The sequence below is a fragment of the Dipodomys merriami genome, unplaced genomic scaffold (genome assembly GCF_024711535.1).
Source record: "Dipodomys merriami isolate MVZ:Mamm:240054 unplaced genomic scaffold, mDipMer1.0.p SCAF_236, whole genome shotgun sequence".
Lineage (NCBI taxonomy): Eukaryota > Metazoa > Chordata > Mammalia > Rodentia > Heteromyidae > Dipodomys > Dipodomys merriami.
The window spans coordinates 1,656,406-1,674,461 of NW_027203782.1; the positions used below are offsets into that span (position 1 = coordinate 1,656,406).

General features: G+C 42.6%; 2 long non-coding RNA genes across 5 annotated transcripts in view; both read left to right on the forward strand.

Annotated features, from left to right (window-relative positions):
- The first annotated feature begins 7,533 nt into the window (after positions 1 to 7,533).
- On the forward strand, positions 7,534 to 9,458 carry LOC138835400 (uncharacterized). Its single transcript, XR_011374593.1, has 3 exons — positions 7,534 to 7,566; positions 7,795 to 7,872; positions 9,281 to 9,458. It is a non-coding gene; the product is annotated as an uncharacterized lncRNA (long non-coding RNA).
- Positions 9,459 to 9,481: 23 nt separating this feature from the next.
- The window catches only part of LOC138835399 (uncharacterized), a 31,745-nt gene continuing 23,170 nt past the window's right edge, over positions 9,482 to 18,056 (forward strand). For 3 of the 4 annotated variants that reach the window (XR_011374588.1, XR_011374590.1, XR_011374592.1), the window contains exons 1-3: positions 9,482 to 9,643; positions 13,769 to 13,890; positions 15,414 to 15,452. This is a non-coding gene — a long non-coding RNA (uncharacterized lncRNA). The remainder of the gene's footprint in view (positions 9,644 to 13,768; positions 13,891 to 15,413; positions 15,453 to 18,056) is intronic. The other variant, XR_011374589.1, reaches the window with a different exon arrangement.

Sequence of the window (18,056 nt, forward strand, 5' to 3'; positions counted from 1 at the left end):
TTATTATAAGAACATAGTTAGGCACCAGTAGCTCACACCTGTAACCTAGCTGTTCAGGAGGCTGAGATTTTATGATCATAGTTTAAAGACATCCCAGGCAGGAAAGTCTGTAAGACTCTTTTCTCTAATGAACCAGAAGAAAACTGGATGCAGAGCTTTGGCTCAAATGGTAGCATGCCAACGTTGAGCAAAAAATACCCTCAGGGTCAATGCTCAAGTTCCAAGTTCAAGCCCCAATAGTGGCACACACAGACAAAAAAAAAAGAATAAATTAAGAAGTAGTGATTGCTTTCTACCGAAAACCTGAAAGGAATGAAGAGGTGAACCTTTTAGGAATCTGTGTACCAGAGTTGGAGGTGTGACTCAAGTGATAGAGTACCTGCCTGTCAAATGCAAGACCCTGAGTTCAAATCTCAGTTCTGCCAAAAAAGCATCTAAGCATTACTCTGGGCAGTATTAAGTTGATCAGAATGTTTGTCAAGGGGAGTGTTTGTGCCTTAAATCACAATGGGGGCAGGCATTCTCTGTCATTAAAATTTGAAGATAGATAAACAGTAAATATTGCTGGGGATAATTAGTGCAGTGTGGAAAGACATGGAAGTTCCAACTCTGGCTGGTCCAAATCCATAGGGCCATGGGTATTTATCTAAAGCGTAGCCAAACCGTCTGAGCTGCAAAGGTGAGGTACAATTTGGAAGGCACTCTTTTGACACAGTTATGTTTGAGAGGTGTAATAATAACAGTTTGGCTGGATGCTGGTGTCTCATGCTTCTCATCCTAGCTACTCAGATGGCTGAGATCTGAGTATCGAGGTTCAAAGACAGCCCAGGCAAGATAGCCAATAAGACTCTTATCTCCAATGAACCACCAGCAAAAGGAAGTGTATCTGTGGCTCAAAGTGATAGAGTGCTAACCTTGAGCAAAAGAGCTCAGGGACAGAACTTAGGCCCTTAGTTCAAGCCCTGAAACTGACAAAAGAAAAGAGAAAAGGGGGGAAGGGAAAAAGAAAGGAAAAAAGGAAGGAAGGAAGGAAGGAAGGAAGGAAGGAAAGAAAGAAAGAAAGAAAGAAAGAAAGAAAGAAAGAAAGAAAGAAAGAAAGAAAGAAAGAAAGAAAGAAAGAAAGAAAGAAAGAAAGAAGGAAGGGAATTATAAGAAGAGTTATTTTCATTCATAGAGGAAAGTGGCTTGAATGGCAGAATGCTCATCGGATGCAGACTTAACCATTGACTTTGGGAAATTACTTGATATCTCTGACTTTGAACGTCACCTTTACAGTTTGTGAATGAGCCCGCTGCATAGTCAGGATCATTGTGTGGATGGGCAGCACACAGTAGGCCTTCAGTTGATGGCTGTCCCTCCTCTCCAACTATCTGTTGTCCACAACCTTCCATCGGCACCTCTCTGAGATGTCTGTCTGTCTGTCTGTCTGTCTGTTGATCAGCTGGCAGAGAGGCCTCTCTGCCAACTTCCACAATGCTATATTATGGGATGCAGAAACAGCTTTCTGCCATTAAACCTGTGAGGAAAGAACACTTGCTCATTAGAACTGCTCAGTGTGACTCTCCCAAAGGTCATCTCAGTTCTGCAATCCAGACTTGTAGGTTCTTGACATAGACCACGTTGTGTCTCTTGACCTATATAAACGAAAACCTGCGAAAAACATCTAAATCCAGATCTAGGCTGAGGAAGCAATTTTCTTTTCTGGATGGATGGCACAGTTACAAACAACTGGAAAGCAGCAGTATTAATCAAGAATGGGGAACTTTTAAACCCACAGAAGTTAAAAGCAGGGGGAGGGAAGTTGACTGACACATGTAATGATAAAATCTAGACTATTTTGGCTTCAGGTATGGCTTGATCCAGGTACTCAATATCAGGATTTCTCAGCATTAAAAGTCTTTTATTTTATTTTTTTTGGTCGGCCGTGGGGCTTGAACTCTGGGCCTGGGCTCTGTCCTTCAGCTCTTCAGCTCAAGGCGAGCGCTCTACCACTTGAGCTACAGTGCCACTTCCGGTTTTCTGGTGGTTTATTGGAGATAGGAGTCTCACGGTCTCTCCTGCCCAGGCTGGCTTTGAACCGCGATCCTCAGATCTTAGCCTCCTGAGTAGCTAGGATTACAGGCGTGAGCCACCAGCACCCGGCTCAGCATTAAAAGTCTTATTGTACTTTTGATCACCCAAGGTAAATAAAAATACTGGAATTGACCCATGAATTATTAGGCTGATGAAATTCTTCTGTGACAACCTGCCTAGATGATCATTGTCTTCCCAATTGATAACTTTGATGAGACCGCCTCCAGGTCTCATTAGAATTTTAGAGGAATCTCACTGTACAGAACCATAAAAGACTATGATACTAAGGTAGAAAAATGTCAGTGTACTACACACCCCCACTCCAAACTCCGATGACTTCCTAGAGGATTAAATCGAGACTTAAAGAAGTAGTGATTGCCTCTCCCACCCAAATATACAGAAATTCTATGACATATCTGGTGTTGTAATGTAGATTTCTTGATACTAATGGAATCGGGTTTTTTCTTCTATATTTTTGCTGCAACTGGGGTGGAGATAGGGTTGATAATAATAGCCTCTGGAAAATGAAACTAGTCTTTTTTTTTTTTTTTGCCAGTCCTGGGGCTTGAACTCAGGGCCAGGAGCTGTCTTTGAACCTGTGTGTGCTCAAGGCTAGTCCTCTACCACTTGAGCCACAGCTCTACTTCTGAGAATTTTTTGGAGTAGTTTATTGGAGATCAGGATCTCATGGGCTTTCCTGCTCTGGATTGGCTTTGAACTGAGATCCTTACATCTCAGCCTCCTGAGTTGCTAGGATACAGACTAGCTGTCCCATTTGGTTCCTTTGCTGAGAATTAGGACTCTTCTGGAAACTCTAAGCAAATAGGAGTCAGCTGTGGAGGGCAGTGTTGGCAGATGGCAGCAGGTGGATGTCAAGCTGCAGAGCACAGGGCCCTGTCCGTGATGCTGACCCTTCTCCTCTGTGAGCCAGAGGTTGCTGGATCCTGTGTGACTTGTTCCTGTTTGCAGTCTCCAACACGTCTTCCATTAAATGATAACATTGTCCCCACACCATCCATGGTGGCTTTGAACACTCAGATCTCGGTTCTTCTGTGCAGAAAGACCTGGTGGACTAGAATCTCAAATGTTGCTTCCATGTTGGTTTTGTTAGCATCAGGACTGAATCTCTTTGAGGGCTCACTTGGTCCTTTTAAGGGATCTTTTACTCAAGATTACCAGGCAAGAGAGACAAGTCTTCCTTCCCTCTTTCAATGAATTATCTTCCAGCCTTCCTTATCTTCTTGGGGCTCACACCTGTCATCCTAGCTACTCAGGAATCTGAGACCTGAGGATTACGGTTTCCAAACCAGCTTTGGTAGAAAGGTCCATGAGACTCATCTCCAACGAACCACTCAAAAGCCAGAAGTGGAAGTATGGCTCAAGCAGTAGAGTGACAGCCTGGAGCAAAACAGCCAAATGGAGTTGGAGGGCTTGAGTTCAAGTCCCAGTACTAGCACATACACACAAGAAAATTTGTCTTGTAGACTTGGCCACTTGTGTCTGCAAATTGGTTCTTCATGGGAATCTTGGGTCAAGTCTGTCTAGCCTTGGGTTTGCCTCAGGTTTGTCCTTTTGTTTTCAATGCTTGGCCATCATTTTGACTCTTAGATTTTAGATCTGTAGTTCCCTCAGAGAGAAATCGTATTTCATTCCATTGCAACTTCTAAAATACTACACAGAATGCCATATTCATCTCAGTCAAAACACCTTATCACATCTTCACAGGAAAAATGACTGCGTGAAGTTTAATTTGCTTCAAGTATTATTTGAACTGTGTGTGTTTGTGTGTATAAATCCTGGGGCTTGAACTCAGGGCCTAGGCACTGTCCCTTAGCTTTTTCTTTCAAAGTTCAGTACTCTACCACTTGAGCCATATGCTTCCCTTCTGCAGGGTTTTTTTTTGTGTGTGATTCATTCAGAGATAAGAGTCTTACAGACTCTCCTGCCTGGGCTGTTCTTTGAACTGTGATCTTCAGATCTACACCTCCTGAGTAGCAAGGATTACAGGTGTGAGCCACTAGCACCTCACTCTGGCCCCATTTGAACTAATTCTGTCTGAAAGAGAGAGAGAGAGAGAGAGAGAGAGAGAGAGAGAGAGAGAGAGAGAGAGAGAGAGAGAGAGAGAGAGAGAGAGAGAGAGAGTGTGTCAGAGGGAGACAGACATACAGACAGAAAGACAGAGACAGAGAGAAAGATAGAGACAGAGACAAAGCTAAAGAGAGAGAGAATGACTTTTCTTTTGCTCTACTGAGCCTTCTTGGGATAGAAGCAAAGTTTTCCCTTTTTGTTTTGATTTTGGTTTCTGAGGAATTAGCAATAGGTCTAATTAATGTCATCAAAAGGAGAGCATTTAATTAACTAAATAACATGTTGAGTCTAATGAGAACATACTTCAGCACCCACTAGGTGGTAATGGTCTCTGAGGCTAATTCCCAGGAGGCCTGTGATTGGATACAGAGAAATTTCTGTCCGCCAGTGTCAGGGTGTGTGTGTGTGTGTGTGTGTGTGTGTGTGTGTGTGTGTGTGCATGTGTATGCATAGGTGTGTGTGCACATGAATGTGTATACACCTTGCTTTGCACTTGCCCAGAACTCTCTATTTCCAGTCCTCTTGACCTGTCTAGCCATTTTAATACTTGATGGCCCAATCATTTATAACACCTGATGGAGGCAATCATTTTACCTTAGAAGTAAGTACATGAGGCCCAGATAAGGTTTGTGACTGTATCAGAGTCACACAGCCTCCACCACAGACAGAGTAGGCATTGTTTACATAATATGAAGTGGCCCTGTGGCTCAAGTGGTAGACTGCCAACTTTGAGCAAAAGAAACAAAAAAGCCAAGAGCAAGTGCAAGGTCCTGAGTTCAAATCCTAGTACTGGCACAAAAGACAAGGCGTTCTCTGCATCTCTATGTCATGGCGTCTCATTTACCTCAGAGATGATCGTTCTTAAGATTCCTGAGTGCTTACTTCAACATTTTATTTGGATGAATCTAATAAATTCTTTTCCCCCCAGTATTTTAACACAACAGTAATTAGGCCACTCATGGTGTGTGCAGACCTCCTCCATTTTTGCTTAACATTTTTACTTTCAGCACACAGGACTCTTGTATTTATCTCTTTTTTTGGCCGATTGTGGGGCTTGAACTCTGGACCTGAACACTGTCTCTCAGCATTTCAGCTCGAGGCAAGTGCTCTACCACTTGAGCCACAGCGCCACATCTGGTTTTCTGGTGGTTTATGGAAGATAAGAATCTCATGGACTTTCCTGCCTAGGCTGGCTCTGAACTGTGACCCTCAGATCTCAGCTTCCTGAGTAGCTAGGATTACAGGTGTGAGGCATTGGCACCTGGTTTTATTTATCTTTGATGGCTGCATGACAGATGAACTTTAGGCTATTACTCAGGACCAACAAAGTTAATCCACCAAAAAGCACAGACAAGAAACAGGGGAGAGATGGGAGAGTTCTTTCTCTGCAAATCCCTTACCTGAGCAAACCTAGGTCCTGGGGATGAATGGACTTGGAGGCATTAGAGTGACAGGGAGGAAGAGGAAGAGGTGAAGCTTCAGAGTGAAGCCCGCCTCCTACTTCCTTTTCCATCTTTCTTTGCTTTTTCTTCTTCTAAAATTTCTGTTCTCTGCAGAGACCCAAGCATCCAGAATAGAAGCTCCCAGTAGGTTTATCTACTCATTTATCCTTCTCTGGGAACAATTGCTTTGTTAGCATTGAAAAGATTTATTCATCCCATCTTTGTTTTCACCCTTGTGGGCTTTCTGCTTATTATTGGCTGTTTTTTTGTTTGTTTTCTTGCTTTTTCTTTTTGTACCAGTCCTGGACACTGTCCCTGAATTATTTTTTGCTCAAGGCTGGCACTCTACCACTTGAGTCACAGCTCCACTTCTGGTGGTTTCTTTTGTTTAATTTTTTTTGGGGGGGGGTCCAGTGGTGGGGCCTGAACTCTGGGCTGTGCGCTGTCCCTCAAGTATAGCACTCTACCACTTGAGCCACAGTGCCACTTCCGGCTTTTTTCTTTTTGCTTATGTGGTGCTGAGGAATTGAACCCAGGGCTTCAGGCATGCAAGGCAAACGCTCTACCACTGAGCCACTTTCCCAGCTCCATCATGAGATTTTTATCTCCAATTAATCAACCCAGAAAGCCAGAAATGGAGATGTAGCCCGAGTGGAAAAGTGGTAGCCCTGAGCAAAACATACAAACAAGCAAAAAAGATTCAGGGACAAGCCCAGACCCTGAGTTCACGTCCCAGTGCCAGCCTCCAGAGAAGACAACAACAAAATAAAGCAGTATGCTACAGCACACTCTTCTACAGATTTGGTAGAGATGTGCTTGACCTTCATTCAAATGAAGAGAATCTTTTAATTTTCTCTGCTTGATGCTGCTCAGTGGGGCATTGGGGAACCTCTCCTTTCTCTGCGGGTGTCAACCATTCACATTGTACGGTGAAGGTTACAGTGAAAGTTTCCACTGGGTTACCATTCCTCGGCCAAAGCTGTCTTATATAATTGAGTTTTCAGCTCTCTCCAAATCTATTTTGAAGCTCTTCTGACCCATTTCCTCTCCTGGGAGATTGGTCCTTCTAGAACACTTCACCTGGATGAGTTTTGCTGGTTGGTCTCACATGGAAAGGGGCCAGTGAACTACTACACTTGAATGTGTTTGGCTGGGTTGGGTCGGTGGGAGGCAGGAAGGAGGCCTAGGCGCTTCTCTAGTGCTTTCTTGATTCAGTGTGACACTGGTAATCATCATGGGTTCCATCTTTGTGGCCCCTGATGGAGGGCCCCTGGTGCACAAATCTGACTCTCTGTGGACTCTGATAGCACTTCTTCTGAGCTTTCATCTCCTTTGACCTCGGGGAATCCACAGCTCTCTTTTGCTGCCAATCTCCATGTGGCTCAGTGGCCCTTGTTTATTCTTTAATCTCCTACCCATCACTTCTTTCTTCCAGTTGGTTCACAAAAGTGAACTGAATTTGTGTGTGTGTGTGGGGGGGTGTACAAGTACTTAGACTCTGAGTCTCTCTTGCTTGTTTTGATTTACTCAAGAGAGCTCCACTTCTTCCTTTTTGATCAATTGGAGATCAGAGTCTTACAGACTTTTCTGCCAAGGCTGGCTTCAAATCTTGATCTTCAAACCTCAGCTGCCTGAATAGCTAGGATAATAGGCATGATCTACTAGTACTGGGCTTTCCATGGGGCATTTGTTTCCTGCTGAGACCTGGAGCAGATGCTCCTGCTGAATTCACTCCTATGTGTTCCAAGTTGTTTTTTGGTTATTTCACAACTGATAGGTCCAGCCCATCACCAAGATTATCACATTTGCTGCCTTCCCCTGGCACACATCGTTGCCCCTCCCTGAGTTCTTGGTCAACTAGAATTGTGAGGTCATTATAATGAGGACATTCTTTTTGGAACTTGATTTCAGAACTAGGTTACCCAGGCTACAGGCCTGTCACCATCTTAAGGACTGTTTATGAGTAAGATCCTGTATTCCTTCATTCTCAACTTTCTGCTCTGTTAAATGAGAGCATCATAGCTTTCCTTTCAAGCTAATTACTGCCAGGATGAAGTGAATTGACATACATGGCAAACTTCATACGGGACAGTGCTTAGTGCTTCATACGGGTGGCCTTCATTGTCAAGGTAACCATGCTTTACATACAAGAGCAAACATTTGATCTAAACACAACACTTGTCTTTTATAGGATGTCGATTGTCTCATGGGCACTGCAAATAGTGATGCTGTGGTGCTTTCTGGAGCCAGGTATCTTGGGAAGGAAATGGTGAGCCATTTGTGTGTGTGTGTGTGTGTGTGTGTGTGTGTGTGTGTGTGTGTGTGTGTGTGTGTGCGCGTGCGTGCGTGCACATGTGCACGCATGCATGCACGCAATCACGCACGGGTGCATGTTCTGGTCCTGAGGCTTGAACTCAGGACCTGGGCTCTGTTTCTGAATTTTTCTACTCAAGGCTAGTATACTACCCCTTGTGCCACAGTTCCACTTCTGGCTTTTTGGTGGTACATTGGAGATAAAAGTCTTAAGGACATTCCAGCCTGGGCTGGCTTTGAACCATGATCCTCAAATATTAGTCTCCTGAGTAGCTAGGATTACTGTTGTGAGCCATCAGTGCCCGAATTGTAATTGTCTTTTTTTCTTTTCCCCAGCCTTGTTTGAGTTTTCTCAGGTGCTCCCTAATGTGTGATGGAGTTGTATGTGAAAAGATGATTATAAGCAAAAATGTTGTGTGTTGGAAAATGTGTTTAATTCACCCTGACTACTGGATATCTTTGCCTAGCAACAGTGTGCTAGAGTGGTTAGTTATTAACTCAGAATTGCTGGGCTAATCTGAAGTTGTAGGTACTGTCTCTTCTCAGCTTTGCAGGAGAAAATCCCATTCATCAGCCTGAGAAAAGATTCACATTGAAAATTCAATATATGAGCCAAGTACTGGTGGCTCACATCTGTCATCCTAGCTACTCAGGAGGCTGAGATATGAGGATTGTGGTTCAAAGCCAACCCAGGCAGGAAAGCCCATGAAACTTTTATCTCCAATGAACCACCAAAAAGCTATGTGAAGCTATGACTCAAGTGGTAGAGTGTTAGCCTTGATCAAGGGACAGTGCTCAGGTCCTGAGTTCAATCCCCAGGACTGGCAAACATGTTTGCATGAGCTTACCCTCCAAATTCAAGATATGATTTCTACTAAATTTTCTGCAATCTATTAACAATTCAAAAGAAACCATAGTTGGGATAATATAGGCAGGGTAAGGTAATAGGGAAGTTAGAAAATATATTCAAAAAATTAAGCTGGAATTAGGAGTGAGGGTATAACCCGCCTAAAAAATAAACAGTCTGGCTGGGTGCTGGTGACTCACACCTTTAATCCTAGCTACTCAGAAGACATGAGAGCTGAGGATCCTGGTTCAAAGCCAGCGTGGGCAGTAAAGTCTGTGAGACTCTTATCTCCAGTAAACCACCAGAAAACTGGAAGTGGCACTATGGCTCAACTGATAGAGTGCTCGCCTTGAGCTGAAGAGCTGAGGGACAGCACCCAGGACCAGAGTTCAAGCCCCACATCAATAACAACAAATAATGGGCTGAACCACAAGAAGTTGAGTCAACTGTTTCAAAAACCCACAGAACTGCCTTCTTTCTAACACTTTCTTTTTCTTTTTCTTTTTTCCACATGTAGAGTAAACATTTCTGCCTCAGAGAAGTAAATAGGTATGGGAATAAAAAGTGACTCTTTCTGGTAAATCTATGACCAGAATGAATATCTTAAATAGGATCACGAAGAGCAGACTTCCATGTCACAAAACTCCTTTGCCAATCCAGATCCACTGTGCCACTCTTGCATAACAGTAGCAAAAAAAAAAAAGAAGAAGAAAAACAATAAAAGGATAATAGAGAAGTTGCTAGGCTACCCTTCATCCAAGTGACCAGTTTGTGAATGAGGAGCTCCAACCCACATAGAGACATGAAGGTCACTTACGAAGCCCCTAATTCTCTGTTTGGCAGAAGCCGTCAAATTCTCCCACTCCTGGCAACTGGCAAGGTACTATCAGCTAACTTGTGTGAGGTTTTGTGAATGACTTCAAGCTTGTATTGTTAATCTAATTTCCTCAAGGGTCACAGTGGGGCATGGAAAATCTAGTAGGGTTCCCTTTTCTTTCTTTTTCTTTCTTTTTTTTGTCAGTCATGCGACTTGAGCTCTGGGTCTGGGGACTGATCTTGAGCTCTTCAGTTCCCTACCACTTGAGTCACAGCACACTTCTGGTTTTCTGGTGGTTAATTGGAGATGAGTCTCACAGATGTTCCTGCATTGGCTGGCTTTGAACTGTGATCCTCAGATCTCAGCCTCCTGAGTAGCTAGGATTAAAGGCATGAGCCACCAGTGTCCAGAGGGTCCCTTTTCTATTTGGGAAATCTCTTTTCCACATACCTTCCCAGAGATACCTAAGAAACTACAAACAAAACTGGATTATTTTGTGGTGCTTGGGATTGAATTTAAGGTCTCACATTTACCAGGCAAGTACTCTACTATATTACCTATACCCTCAGTCCTGTTTACTTTTGGGGTTTCTTTCTTTCTTTGTTTCCCTCAGATAGGGGTATCATGTTTTTACTCCTACTGACCTTGGACCACAGTCATTCTACCTTTGCCTCCAGAGTAGCTGGGATTATAGTCATGCATTATCATGTCTGGATTTGTTTTTAAGTATTTGTATTATAGTTTGAATTCAGGGCTTTGAGGCTCAAGGCTGGCATTCTACCCCTTGAGCCACACCTCTACTTCCTGTCTTTTGCTGGATGGTTGGATATAAGACTCAGAGGGTTTTCTGTTTGGGCTGGCTGAGAATTTGACCTTCAGATCTCAGCCTCCTAATAGCTAGTAGTACATATGTGAGCCACCAGTGTCTTTTCCTCCTCCTCCTCCTCTTCTTCCTCCTCCTTCTCTCCTCCTCCTCTTCCTCCTCCTCCTCCTGCTCCTCCTCCCCTCCCCCTCTTCCTCCTCCTGTTCCTCCTCCTCCTCCTCCTTCTCCTCCTCCTCCTCGTCCTCCTCGTCCTCCTCTTCCTCCTTTTTCGGTAGATTCTCACTAAATTTTGTCTTGGCTAGCCTTCCACTATGGTTCTCCTATCTCTACCTCTAGAGGAGTGAGTCAGCATAGCTGGAAAGGAAACAGAACTTTTGCCTGACTCACTGTGGTGACAAGATCAGCAGGAATTCATATCGTCTCAACCTTCTCTCAACCCTTTCTAATTCATTTCTTCCCCCTTCTAAACTCTGTGTGTGTGTGTGTGTGTGTGTGTGTGTGTGTGTGTGTGTGCGTGTGCATTTATAATTGTGCTAGTACTAGGGCTTGGACTCAGGGCCTGGAGCTCTCATTTGGCTTTTATTGCTTAAGACTGGTACTTTACCATATCAACCACAGCTCCATTTCCAACCCTTTTTTGCCAGTCGTGGAGCTTGAATTCAGGTCCTGGGCACTGTTCCTAAGCTTCTTTTGGTCAAGGCTAGTATTCTACCACTTGAACCACAACGCTATTTCTGGCTTTTCTGTGTATGTGGCCCTGAGGAATTGAACCCAGGGATTCAGCCATGGTAGGCAAGCACTCTACCACTAAGCCACCTTCCCAGCTCCTGTTCCCAATTCTTTGCTGATTCATTGGAGATCAGGCTCTCACAGACTTTTCTGCCTAGGCTGGCTTCAAACCAAGGTCTCTGCCTTTCTGAAGAGCTAGGATTATAGGCATGAGCCACTAGCATCCAGATTCAGGCCATGGGTTTTTTGTTTTGTTTTGTTTTGTTTTGTTTTTGCTTCAGATCCAGATTGTAAACATGTCTTGGATGGATTTATATCCTGCTTAGGGCCATAGCCCACACAGTACAAAGTAGACTTTACCTTCACTTGAGGTGAATTCTCATGGGAATTTAGTGGTGAGGATTACATAGTGTGGGCTATTATAGGACCCAGGCAGTATGTGAGAAAATGGGAAAGCACACAGCAGAGACCTTGGCATCTCTTTGATGGCCACAGAAGGAAAGTGTGGGTTTCCTCCATCTTGACATAAGTTCCTTTTTGGATTCTCCAAGTGTGAAGTTCCTCTGAAGCGATCCTTCTTTGATCTCCAACAGAACGCACTTTGTAGATCATCTCCATCCTTGACCCCCTGTGCATCTCCTTCCCACAATAGCCAGGTGTTCTTCAGAGATAATGCCATCTGCACAATAGCTTTGTGTCTCCTTCATGTCCTTCAGAAGTGGGGGCGGGGAGGCTTCAATCTTAGAGACCTATAGCATCCCTGAAGGGCCTTTGTTGCTTTTCCTTGAGATAAATGGGTGCCGGTGTCTCTGGGCAAAAGGGATCAAACTTTGCACAGTGATTTTCAGATCCGTTCAGCCTCCCAAGTAGCTAGGATTACAGGTGTGTATCACTGACACCTGGCTGCATTCTTTTTTTTTTTTTTTTTTTGTCAGACTTGGGGGTTGAACTCAGGACCTGGGCACTGTCCCTGAGATCCTTTTGCTCAAGGCTAGCACTCTACCACTTGAGCCACAGCCCCATATCCAGTTTTTTCTGTGTATATGGTCCAGAGGAATCCAACCCATGGCTTCATGCATGCTAGGCAAGCACTCTACCACTAAGCGACATTCCTACCCTTGCATTCATGTTTAAGGATGGTTTTCTTTCTCTTGTCAGCCCTCTTGCCTTCTTGTAGTTTCCTGAGAACCTCAATTCCTTTCTCCTGAACACCAACAGTTTCTCCTCCAAGTGGAAAAGAGATGGAAAGTATTCAGAGTTTCGTAATGCTTTCTTTTGGCTCTATTTTTCTTCTATTGATTTCTTTGTAATTAAAAAGGTCATAGAAATGTGTGGGGCTGAGAAGGTGACTCAGTGGTAGAGTGCTTGCCTTGCATGCCTGAGGCCCTCAGCACCACATAAGCAAAAAGAAAAAGCCGAAAGTGGCACTGTGGCTCAAGTGTTAGAGCGCTAGCCTTGACCTGAAGAGCTGAGGGACAGCGCCCAGGCCCAGAGTACAAGCCCCACGACCGAGGCCAAAAAAGAAAAAAAGAAATGTGAGAGAAACGGTAGAAAGATGGAAGGGATCCTAATAGATGAGATGGGTGGAATATGGTGAATAATGGTGAAAGCATGTGGTTGTAGGGAATGTGGACTGACAATCATTCCTTCAACCTGAGTTTTTGGGGTAGGGAAGCCAAAGGCCCAGGGAGGGGACTTGAGTGGCCTGTGGAATTTCTGTGGGCAGGGCTCTCAGCGAACAGCACCCCTGGTGGGCAAATCCAGTGTAGCAGAGCATGTTACTTTGGGAAGCAAAGAACTGTCTGGCCTTGGGCTCCCCACTCACCATGCAGAGATAGGAGAAATGAAACAACCGGGGGCATTTTTTAGATACAGCCGTAGAATGCATACATCTCTCTAGAGAATCAGCCTCTGTGGGCAGCTGCTGGTTTAGCTCAGAAGTGAAGGGTTGGAGAAGAAAGGAGGGAGAAAGAGCCAGGGATGTTGGTTTCTTGTTTTTAGCTCTGTTAGCGTCTTCTGTGCTACTGTTACTAAACCGTATCCTAGTAATAAACACTATCCTAGTGTTACGGTTATTAAAAAAATTAGTTCTGGCTCTAATCCTAGCTCAGGAGGCTGAGATCTGAGGTTAATTGAAAGCCAGACCAGACAGGTTATTTTTGATAAACAACTCAGAAAGCTGGAAGTAGTCTTGTAGCTCCAAGTGTATATCGCTATCCTTGAGAACAAAGAGCCTCAGGGATAGCTCCCGGGTCAAGCTCCAGGATCTGTAAAAAATAAAAAAAAATTAGAACTGGGTACTGCAATCCTAGCTACTTAGGAGACTGAAATCTGATGATTATGGTGGGAAGCCAGCTCAGATAAGAGTGTCTGTGAGACTTTTATCTCCAATTAAACACCAAAAACCTGGAAGTTGTGCTGTGGTTCAAATAATGGAGTGCTAGACTTGAGCACAAAAGGTAAGCACCCAGGCCTTGAGTTCAAGCCCTAGGACCAACACAAACACACACACACATACACACACACACACTCACACACACACACACAGAGCTGTGCTGGCATGAGCTCTTCAGTCTTTTCTCCTTATGAGATTTTTTTCATTAATATTTACACAATATTTTATTATTTTCATTCAGGTGAAATCTTTCCTTAACTCTCTGAGTGGAGAAGAATTAGAGGCTCTAATATTTGAATTAGAACAACTCAGAAGCATTTTCCCTAGCAGAATTTTTTGAGGAAGAGGAAGAAGAGAAAAAAGGTAATATGAAAATTCAGAATCGGAGTGGGAAGATGCAATGTATTTATTATTACTAGAGTATTTATTATTACTAGGGTATTTATTATTATTATTATTATTATTATTATTATTATTATTATTATTATTACTAGATTATTTATTATTACTAGAGTGATTTGTGTGTTTGTGTGTGTGCACGCACAACACCTGTGCTGGTCCTGGGGCTTGAACTCAAGGTCTGCTTGCTGTCCCTGACCTTCTTTGCTTAAAGTTAGACCTTTAAGGACTTGAGCCACACCTCTACTTCCAGCTTTTTTTTGTGTGTGATTAGAGATAGGAGTCTCACGGAGTTTTCTTCCTACGCTGGCTTCCAACTATGATCCCCAGATCTCAGCTGCCTTAGTAGCAGTCTGACAGGGATAGCCACTGGTACCCTGCATCTCTCTCTTTTTTGCAGTAAGAATTTTCATGTAGAATTTTTTTTGCAACTTTCCCCCATCTAGGTGTTCAAACACGTCAGCCTCTTGCTTATGTCTTCTTTTTTTTTTCCCTGTCAGACTTCTCTTATCATCCCTCATACTGATATTGTTCATACACCCCTGCCAGTGATTACAGTTAAAGATTGCTTTTTCAGAGTTTGTCCTCAGTTTGGCTGATGTTTCTTTATATCTCTGGATACTTCATCTGTGCCTCATGACTTGTGGGATCCTTAATTCCATCTTGAATTGAGGCAGAAAAGTTGGTAGTACCTAAAACGTGAGTGGCACTCTTCCCCCTCCCTGCCTCCACAATTTAAAGCCTGTATCTCTTAGAAAATATGAATGTTGAAGCTGCTCATTTTTTATAGTAATTAGGTAATGTGGCAGTTAGTATAAAATGTAATTTCTGGACAAATGAATCTTAAGGGTTGTTTAATTTTAACATTTAATTAGATATATTTCTAAGACATATTCTCTGCTAATTGGCTATTTTAAGAAAGTGGAATCCAATGAACTAAGTTTTGTCTTTTTTTTAAAGCTGGTCCTAGGATTTGAACTCAGGGCTTGGATGTTGCCCTAAGCTTTTTTGCTCATGGGTAGTGCTCTACCACTTGAACCACTGCACCACTTCTGGCTTCTTCTGAGTAGTTTATTGGAGATAAGAGTCTCACAGACTTTTCTGTCTGGACTGGCTTTGACCCATGATCCTTAGATCTTAATTTCCTCAGTAGCTAGGATTACAAGCATGAGCCACCAGTGCCTAGCCCATTTGTAGTGTTTAAATGAACTATTTACTTTGCCATGGAATGACATTTTCACTCTGAAGTATACAAGTGGTCATAGAGACTAGAATTTTATTTGGTGAACATTTCTTAAAAGTGAATGAAATGAGCCTTTTCAATGAGAAAAGCAACGATGTATGAGTCATGATACACATTCAAACTAAGTTTCAATTTTGTAGAATGTATTTATTGCTCTGTTGAGCTTTGTAGCTTCCCAGTGCTGTTTACAGACTATGCTGATGAAATCTGTGTTGATAATAACAGCTATATTCATTGATTTCAGGACAGTTGGTCAGCATTTGGAAGATTTGTGTCACTCGGTGTGAGTATTTTCCCATTATTTAATGTGTGATGTTAGCAAATCATGTACAGGAAAAAGAAAAGAAAAGACTAACTGATTTTAATTTAATACATCCAAGCAGAAAATCTTATGGTATAGCTTCAGGCTCATTGCTATGTATCTCATTACAACTAAATTTTAAGAGATGACCACTAGTTGAGTTTTAGTGTAATATTAAGGAGTATGCCAGCATTAGCTTTATTGATAATCTGAGAAGGCAACTAAAATACTTCTTCCTTTTCTAACTAAGTGACTTTGTAAGGTAGTTTTTCTGCATATACTTGAAACAACATAACCCAACAGACAGTATAAAAGCAGATGAGAGAATACAGGTGTCTTTCATTAGGCTAAAGGATGAAGAGATTTATTAAAGATGTAAAACAATGGGACTATTCTGCTGAAATTTTACCTTTTTTGGAAAATACAGTGTTTTTCAATAAGCGTATATTAATAAGTAGTGTTTCTTTTCTTTCTTTTTGGTGAGTTGTGGGGAGTAAACTCTGGGCTTGGGTGCTGACCCTCAGCTCTTTAGCTCAGTGCTAGTATTCTACCACTTGAGCCACAGCGCCACTTACAACTTTTTCTGCTTATGTGGTGCTCAGTAATTGAACTCAAGGCCTCATGCATACAAGACAAACACTCTACCACTGAGCCACCTTCCCATCCCCAGTGTTTTTGTTCTTAAATTTACAAAACTACCATAAGCACTTGAGTTCTAAATTTTCTTTTGTTTGGGTTGTGAAACTAGGACTCAATACCTGATGCTTTGCTCATTACCTGAGTTCTACTTTTTAACATATCTGTCTGTTTCTCTTGTGTGTGTGCGTGCACATGCTAATGCATGTGTATCCCCTATTTTTTATTTAATTTATTTATTTTTGTGCCAGTCCTGGGGCTTGAATTCAGCACTTAGGCATTGATCCGGAGCTGCAGTCTACCACTTGAGTTATAGTTGTACTTCTGGGTTTGTTTTGTTTTGTTTTCTGAGTGGTTTATTGGAGATAAGAATCTCATTGACTTTCCTGCTCCAGCTACCTTTTAATAGCAATCTATAGATCTCAGTCTCCTGAGTGTGTAGCCAGGATTACTGGTGAGAGGCACCAGTTCCTGGCTCTACTTACATTTTTTTTTGTCGGTTGCGGGGCCTAAACTCTGGGTCTGGGCACTGTCCCTCAGCTCTTCAGCTCAAGGCTAGCGCTCTCTCACTTGAGCCACAGTGCCACCTCTGGCTTTTTCTACTTATGTGGTGCCGAGGAATCGAACCCAGGACCTCATGCATGCAAGGCAAGCACTCTACCACTGAGCCACCTTACCTTTTTAATTAGCTCTTTGGGAGCTCTCAAAATTTAAGAGTATTAAGAGGTCCTGAGACGAGCATGTTTGAGAGCTGCCAGATTAAAATTTTCCAAATGTCAGTGCTTTTAAAGATGGCTCTCTGTTTTACTTCTTTGAACTGTCAGTGTGCTTGCCACTGATATCTCTAAACCTCATTTGATTTTTTTCTATTTCTCATCAACTGTAAAATAACTAGTCTTCAAGTTTTCTACAAAGCAAATATTTCTCAGTGAGAAACTTTTCTTACTCCTTTAGTATGGATTTTATGCAGACTGGGACATTTTCTTTTTTGTTTGTTGTCTTCAGCATCGTGTTTAAGAAGTCAGACTAGACAATTGTATAACATCTTACTAATAAATGATTCCTTAGTCTATGTAAAAGCTTGATTCCTGATTAGAAAATGTTTTCTGACCAGGTACTGGTGGCTCATACCTGTAAACCTAGATACTCAGGAAACTGAGACCCCGGATGGGTTTAAAGCCAGCTCACCAGCAAAGTCTGTGAGACTCATCCCCAGGTAACTACCAAAAGCCCAAAATGGAGCTGTAGCTCAAGTGATAGAGTGTTAGATTTGAGCTGAAGAAGCTCAGGGACAGCACCCACACCCTGAGTTCATGCCCTAGGACTTGCACAAAAAAAGAAAAAAAGATTTTTTGAACATAAGTTCTTAATGTTCTTCTGAAGTATTGAGATGGCAGTTAACTATGATGGGCTTTGGAGTTATCCACTGAGTCAAAATAAAGATCTGTCTTTTACTAAAGCCATGTGACCTGTGATACTGAGCTCTTTTCTCATCTGTAAGGTAACCCAATCTAATTCCTTACAGGTTGTTAAAATAAGTACTAAATGAAATACTTTATTCAGAGGCTGGGAAGGTGTCTCAGTGGTAGAGTGCTTGCCTTGCATGCATGAGGCCTTGGGTTCGATTCCTCAGTACCACATAAGCAGAAAAAGCCAGAAGTGGCACTGTGGCTCAAGTGGTAGAGCACTAGCCTTGAGCTGAAGAGCTGAAGAGCTGAGGGACAGTGCCCAGGCCCAGAGTTCAGACCCCGAGACTGGCAAAAACAAAACAAAACAAAACAAAAATGAAATAATGTATTCAATAAGTGGCATAATAGTCATAAGCAAGGGATGGTAATTATTTTAATGATTCCAAAGATATAATAGATTAAAAAATCTGCTTTTTAGAAGTCTTAACTTAGGAAACACATAAAGCCATTGTGATGTGTTTAGATAGTTGCATTCTTTCTA